Below are 7,275 nucleotides of genomic sequence, written 5' to 3'. Positions count from 1 at the left end.
TCTTGCTAAAGGAAAACATGCCACGGCTAGGATTCGAACCCTAAACCCTCTGTTTGAAAGGCGAGAGTCAGAACCACTAGACCACGATGCGCCTATGTATATCCATCCTCATCAAACTCAAAAAGTGCTTGCTAGATTCCTCTTAATGTTAATAGGTATCCCATTTTCTCACAAAAAGTTTTGAGGTGCCAAACCCCTTGGATTTACAGAGATGATCCTTGCTAAATCATTCATTCTTCTACTGTTTTTGCACAGGTAAGAGAAACCCATCAGGGGTTGTACTTTGTTGGCACCTCACAAAAATCAAATACGTTTGCATCTACTATTCAAAGATGTGTTTTCCTGTTGTGTAAACACAATCATCAAATTTCTCTTGCCTATAAACAACAAGCATGTATATTTGGTATCAATCACAACTCTAAATCTAGACACTTTGTCAGGGATATCCTCCGAATATCCCGTCGTCTGAAAAACAGATTTCTGCTTCGTATCAGTTTCTGTAAACTCCTACAGAAGCCTTCATAAAGCTGGCATGACAGGGGATAGAGGGGTTGGTAAAGTCTGAACAAACAGCTTGGCTTAAGGAGCCTGGATGTCAGGTTGACAAGTGGTTTCACTCTGATCCTGAATGGGGTATACACCTGTATCCTAGAGATTAGTCATGGTATGTTCACACTTGAACTCGAGAGAGAGAGAGAGAGAGTGATCCTACACCTGTAACCCATAGAATAGGCAAAAAAGGGAATTTCTGTTAATGAACGTTGTAAAACAAGCCCACTTTCCTTTTTTTTTATTGAAATTCACCCCCCAGAACCTTTCTTAAAAATATAAGTAAAATGTGCAGGGTGACCCTAGGATTGATGATTTGTCTCCTTTAAAAAAATTCAAAGGTAGAATAAACTGGTGAATATAGGACATTTCTAAACCAAGACCAGTAGAAATTCACATCTGACAGACACTATTATATTAGATTTAAAAAAAAAATACATTCCATGACGAACACAAGCATAGACCTACTTTTGCCATACCCTGTAATAAATATGTATGTGCAAACTGTGATATACAAGTTTACAAGAGCAGGACGAAAACCAGGACCACAATTCTTGATCTTGAAAGAACTATTATATACCTGAAAAGCTGTTAGAATATCCAGAGATGTGTTCAGAGCCAGTAAATGCATTTTCTACAAACAAGAATGGGGGTAATTGCAGGTAAATGTGAACAAAAAATTAAAATACCAACATATTTTAGGGATAATATTGGATGAATTTCAAATTGAAAATAAAGAACAAGATTTCTTCTTTGGATAACCCCTGCTGAAACTTTTAGCTGCACAATAAATACAAAGTGATACCTTTCCTTGTAAACAGGAAATGCAAAACACTACCCTAAACTGGATTTGAAAAGTACTTAGATGTCAAAGCAATGGTCTTTTATTAGAAATAACAGGTGAACAGAGGGAATAATTTAGGAATAAGGGGGCAAGAGGGGGTAGTAACATCGCTGAGTCTAGGCAACATGTCATAGTAGGTTTACGAGATGGGTAACAAATGTATATGTGCAAGGCTTTAGAATAAGAAATTCTATTTCCCCTTCATTTTAGTTGAGTAACTTGAAACAATTTCTTATCAGGTACATGGGTATGGATAAAAAGTATTTTGCCTGTGGCAAAACAAGTCAGTACTTGGTAGAGACAGAGTTCAGTTACATTTTGAACTTTTTGAACTTAAAGATATATGCAATAATAAACTACTCCTACTGAAAAAAAAAAGAAGCTAAATGTGTGGGTTTTTTTTTAAAGAAACTTGTCGCCAGTTTCATCACAGCAAACCTATTGCTTTTTTTTTTTGGGGGGGGGCCTCTGTGTCTCCTGTGTCCCCCATCAACTTCAATAGTTAACCAACCTCAATCAAGATGCCAATCAAAAAGTTAAAACATTATTTTTTTTTTAAAAGTAAAATTTTAATATATTTTCTTCAAAATTTGCATGATTCACAAGATTTCACTTGAAAACTCTGTGCCACATTTATTATCATAATTGTACATTGAATCAACATATCAAATAAGACATGAATAGGTGTAAGGGAAACATAAAATATGGTGGGGGGAGGGACTTACACAGGATAACAAGGATAAGGTGATGACAAGAATTTCTTAATTCATAATGAGAAGATAATTCTTACTGAAAGAGAAGATAAAAAAATGTTTGTGAGTTTGAAGACCTGATCTAAGATGACATTAACTGGATCAATTATAATTACTGAATAACTCCTGAGCAGAATTCAAATAAAGCTAATCATTCTACAAGTCCAGTAACATGTACATTCATTTATCCTTTCCCCAAATGGGATGCACATGAAAGGGGCGGGGTTCTAAAATAGCCTCCATGTGGGCAGGGAAACAGGAAGGGGGTAAAAACCACAGTGATGGGGGTGAAAAGTTTCTAGAAGGGGGAAGCCACAAAGTGATTGGTTTGCACCGATCTACTGGCGTATGCTCAGTGGCTTTCACTACACTTGCCTTCAACATCCATGCTTTGATCAAAAATGATATCAACAAGTGTAATAGGTTTGATTGACACTATCCAGCTAAGTGGATATACAATCATAACCATATGCAAACCTGAAAATGTGTGTATGACTATGCACACTTGGGTCATATTCCTAAGTGCAATTTGTTAAACTATTTGTTGAAATACTCACGAGCATTTGTGATAATACAAAGAGGTAAAGGCCTTACATCATACCTGGATTCAATACTACCTGCGATACTATGCACATGCATGGCATAAATCAAATAACCTTGTCCAGGGTTTTATTCAAAGGAATCGTGCAATAACTTCTTGGGAACACACAATTTGGGTATCCTATAGAACCATTATCCCATTGCTTTATGCCTAGTTGGAATTGGGCTTAATTATGGACAATTTGTAAGGCAATAAAACTTTTGGAGTCCAACCCTTTGATAGCTTAGAGTGCGAGTATAACTACTTAACTTTCAAGAAAGAATTGTATAAATATTGTATCATTGGATGGTAGTTATTGTGGCACCAATAGTCCCCTAAAGGCAATGACAACCCATCACTGCCAACTAATGCACTCCAGCTCATGAAGCAAACCTGACAGTATCCAACAAAACTTGGCCAAGAAGCAAGACAGACAGACTAGAATCTCTACGACAGTATCCTTTCTTCTATGAAAGAAGAAGCCTGGTTTAACTGTTTACTTAGAATGACACAAGATACGGAAAGTATATGTCCCCGTGTTGCATTTCCACTATAACCACCCCTATCCCCGGTGATAAGATTTTGGCTAAAAATCTAGCAATAAAAGGTGAAAGGGGCAATCACTCTCGTTGACTAATCTTTCATTTTTTTGTGAGTCAGAGCATAGGGTATTGTCTAATTCCCTCTTTCACTATCGGGGGAGCATTTCATGAAACAAGAAGTCAGTAATTTGCAGAGCAATGAAAATCACTGACTACCTGTTTTATGAAATGCTCCCGATTATCCAAAAAAAAAAGTGCTTTAATAGTCTATCAAAAAATGATAGTATCCATATTGTGAGCATTATTCTCGTTCTGGAGTGTACTTCCTTCATGAATTGGATGAAATCATATGAGGCAATATTTCAACATGATTTAAATGAAGACAACTGGGAGCAAACTGTCAGGTGACTTTTCACTATTGATACAAGCTACTGAAATTCTTGCATCTGATTGGCTCAGATCAAACTAGTCAGTGAAATCACCGACAACAGTTTTGATGAAACACTCCCACGATCGTCTTTGCTTCCATGGAGATTTGAACAGTGGCACATTTACTGGGTGCTAGCAAGTGCAAGACTTATCCACCACACCTATGTAATAAAAAACTCTTGTCAGAAGATGGGGAATAAATTGAAGTGGACAAGGTATGTTACGGGTGATCAGTTAATCACAACTCAATCCCGTACCAGACGCCTGGTACTGCTCCGCAGAGAGAAAGACCCATGATGAATCAAATTGAACATATCATAAACCAGCTATTCCCCTGTCGACATTTCAAGTAAGAACACCCACGGCATACATAATGTGCGAAAGCACTCTTGTGAAACACGGAGATACATGTATTTCAACCGATATATCTATGTGTAAATTCACCGGTCAAGGAAATTTGATGTATTTTTTTCCAAGGCATCTCGAAAACCATTTTTTTCTTAATCCAGTCATCTAAAAATGTTATGGAATGTGCACATTTCAAGGTACCCCAACTGGTCTGGTAATGTGCGAATTGAAAGGTACTTCTTTTGATACCCTGGTTTGTGGAAATTCTGAGGTACCTCTTTAGATAACCTGGAATTTAGCAAATTTCCAGGTACCTGTTTTGATACCCTGGATTTGTGCAAATTCCCAGGTACCTGTTTTGATACCATGTAATTGTGGGAATTCCTAGGTACCTCTATTGATACCCTAATTTTGTGCATATTCCCAGGTACCTCTTTTGATACCCTGGTATTGTGCATTTTTGCATATTTTAAGGTACCTTTTTTGATACCCTTGTATTGTGCATATCCCAAGGTACCTCTTTTGATACCCTGGTATTTTGCAAACTCCCAGGTAACAAAAATTTCCTTTGCACAGGATGCATAAAGCCAGAAACCTTTGCGGCTGCAAATGTACATTTCCAGTAATTTAATTTCAGAATAGTCCAAATAACTATTGAAACGATTAACAAATGTCACCTGCTATTCCATTTCCTCAGATCTTTTGCCCGTTTCAAGCTCTAGGTCCTAAAATTGCAGATGGACTTATTTCTCTGAATTCAGAATAATTGAGCACTTACATAGCTGCAAAGAGGGGCTTTTATCATAGAAGAATGCTAGAGTGGTATGTTATGGCCTACTGGCCGGGAAGAGTGATCCGATAAGAGGGAAGACTTGAAGCAATTGATCAATTTGAATCCCTCCCAAGATGAATCTGAAGGGTGGGTGGGGACAAGAAGCTCATTCACCTTCCAATCACCTTTGGTGGCTGGTTCAACCAAAGGTGACATTCAATCACTAGTAACTCTTGAATAGAAACATAGAAATCTGTTTGACTTCAGAGAATGTGGACTTAGAAGAGGTATCTACTAAAAATCTGTATCACATATGACAACAAGATTGAAAGGGGTCCCATTCCAGTAAGTTCATATCTTAGGCTGCAAGCCTCACATCGCATTATCCCCCCTGCTGTTCCTAAACATAACTGAAGTAGCTCGATAACTCAATGTTATTCAATTATTGAGAATAGGTTCAAGCTTAATTTACAGATTTTAACAGGTATATCTTAATCTCTTTACAGATTGTTTCTTGGACAATGGATAAAAAAGACCAAATCAAAAGGAGATCTTTTGCATTCTGCTCTTCAGATACATTTCTTTAGCAAATGCCCAATGAAATTCATGATATCTACAAATAAATGAAACCCAAAAAGAAAAGGGTGGACAAATTAAAGGACTCTAAGGGTCATTAGGAAAATGCTTTTAAGTATTGCCTGTGGTTCCCTCCAGGCATTCACGACACACCAAGAAAGTGCAGATGCCTCCGTCCAGATGAAAAACTTCCTCTTGCTGACAATAATATGTTAACATAATGTTTGATAAACAAGGAAGCTCAAACCCTTATAAATATGAGAAAACCTGGCAAGGCCAGTAGCTGCATGGGCTTGTTTTGCCATCAACCGCACCATGAAAACCAGATGCCCCACTGCGAGCTCAAGAGTTCCACCAAGTCAGTGGTCCCACTGAGTGACGTTAACGTATGGGAGTACTACCAATGGGTTGCCCGCTGAGTTCCGGTGACTGTGGAATGTAATTGGCCATTTATCCTCTTTGGAGGCGAGATTATTGCTTCTGACAAGTTGAATACATAAAAGACAAGGGGAGATTAAGGATGGGTGCACAAGTTCAGTCCCTGGTGCATCTGGATCTCTCCATGGGGCTTGAATCATTCATAAATCCGGCCAAACATTGAATGCACTTTCATGCAGGTGTGTACGCAGTAGCCTTTCTTACATATAGCTCCGTTGGTCACGCTTAGCAGGTCATTATGGTATCGCCCAGGTCTCATGACCATTCCAAATATGCCATTTACCCCTGTTATGAATTATTAGAGAAATTTGATTCTGTAAATTCATCAAAAATCTGCAGATTCACTGATAAAGTGCTTTTCTAATCCTTCATCAAAGCAAATAGGAAATCAGAACCACTGAATGACCAAAATGGAGAAATACTATAGAGAAAATGGAGAATACTATAGTCTTCCTTCCTTTGTGAGTAAGGGAGTTGGATAGTGTTGTGAAGAGAAAAGGTGAAAATTAATATTTAGAGTACTAATAAACTTGTACACCACATCAAAGTATAGAAATGATTTAATTCTTGAAGACAATGCCACATTTGAATATTTACCTACACTTTGTAAGTCCACGGTTAAAGAGATGGCCTTTCAGTGGAATTAGCTAGACATGGCTACCTGCCAATACAAACTGTTCAAGTACTTCATACATCAAATTATTTCCAAACATAAATAATCTAACCCAACATCATTTGCTGAGAGCCAAAAGGGTACTAACAAAATGAACTTCAAGATAATTAATACCTTCTTGCTCTTTCCAAATAAATGAAAGGTAAATGAACACAAGTATCCGCGAATCACATTCCATTTTGGAAGTACGACAGGACACTGTACTACTAGCAATTGACATGATTTCTCAGAAAACGGTGGGATACATGACGTAAGAACCGCCTTAAGAGACGCACATTCTACAATCAGCCTTCAAATCGTGTGTCTGGAACACAGAAAATAGCTCGACCCTATAGACCTGAGAAAATTTGTTTTGTGTTTTGAAAACAAAGAGGAAAGTGGGTCATGGAAGCAAGGAGTGAACTTTTAGAGGAAGGTGAACTGGTGCCGGTGTGTTTGGGTTGGCACCCTGATAAAAACATCATCATCGTCTTGCGCTTCTTTGCACCCTTACTCTACCGTCCTCCCCGGCTGTTTGGCGATGTTTAGAGGGAGCTTGGTTGGTGCTATGATGCCCTTAGTAATTGACATTCAAGATTTAAGAGATGGGCTAAGACAACACTGTGATGTGTCTAAGGGTCTCAACCCTGAACTTTCCAAGTGAGCTTTGACGTCAAAGAGTCACTGACATTCAGCCCCGGCGCTTACGCTCCTTATCGTTTCAGCATGGGTCCTCTCCAGAAAAGTACAAGGAGTATGGAGGAAACCTTCAATAATGATTTTAAAGTCTGCC

This window comes from Lytechinus pictus, chromosome 11, assembly GCF_037042905.1.
Source record: "Lytechinus pictus isolate F3 Inbred chromosome 11, Lp3.0, whole genome shotgun sequence".
Classification (NCBI taxonomy): Eukaryota; Metazoa; Echinodermata; class Echinoidea; order Temnopleuroida; family Toxopneustidae; genus Lytechinus; species Lytechinus pictus.
The sequence above is the reverse complement of the archived record's forward strand: the minus strand, read 5'-3'. Positions refer to the sequence as shown.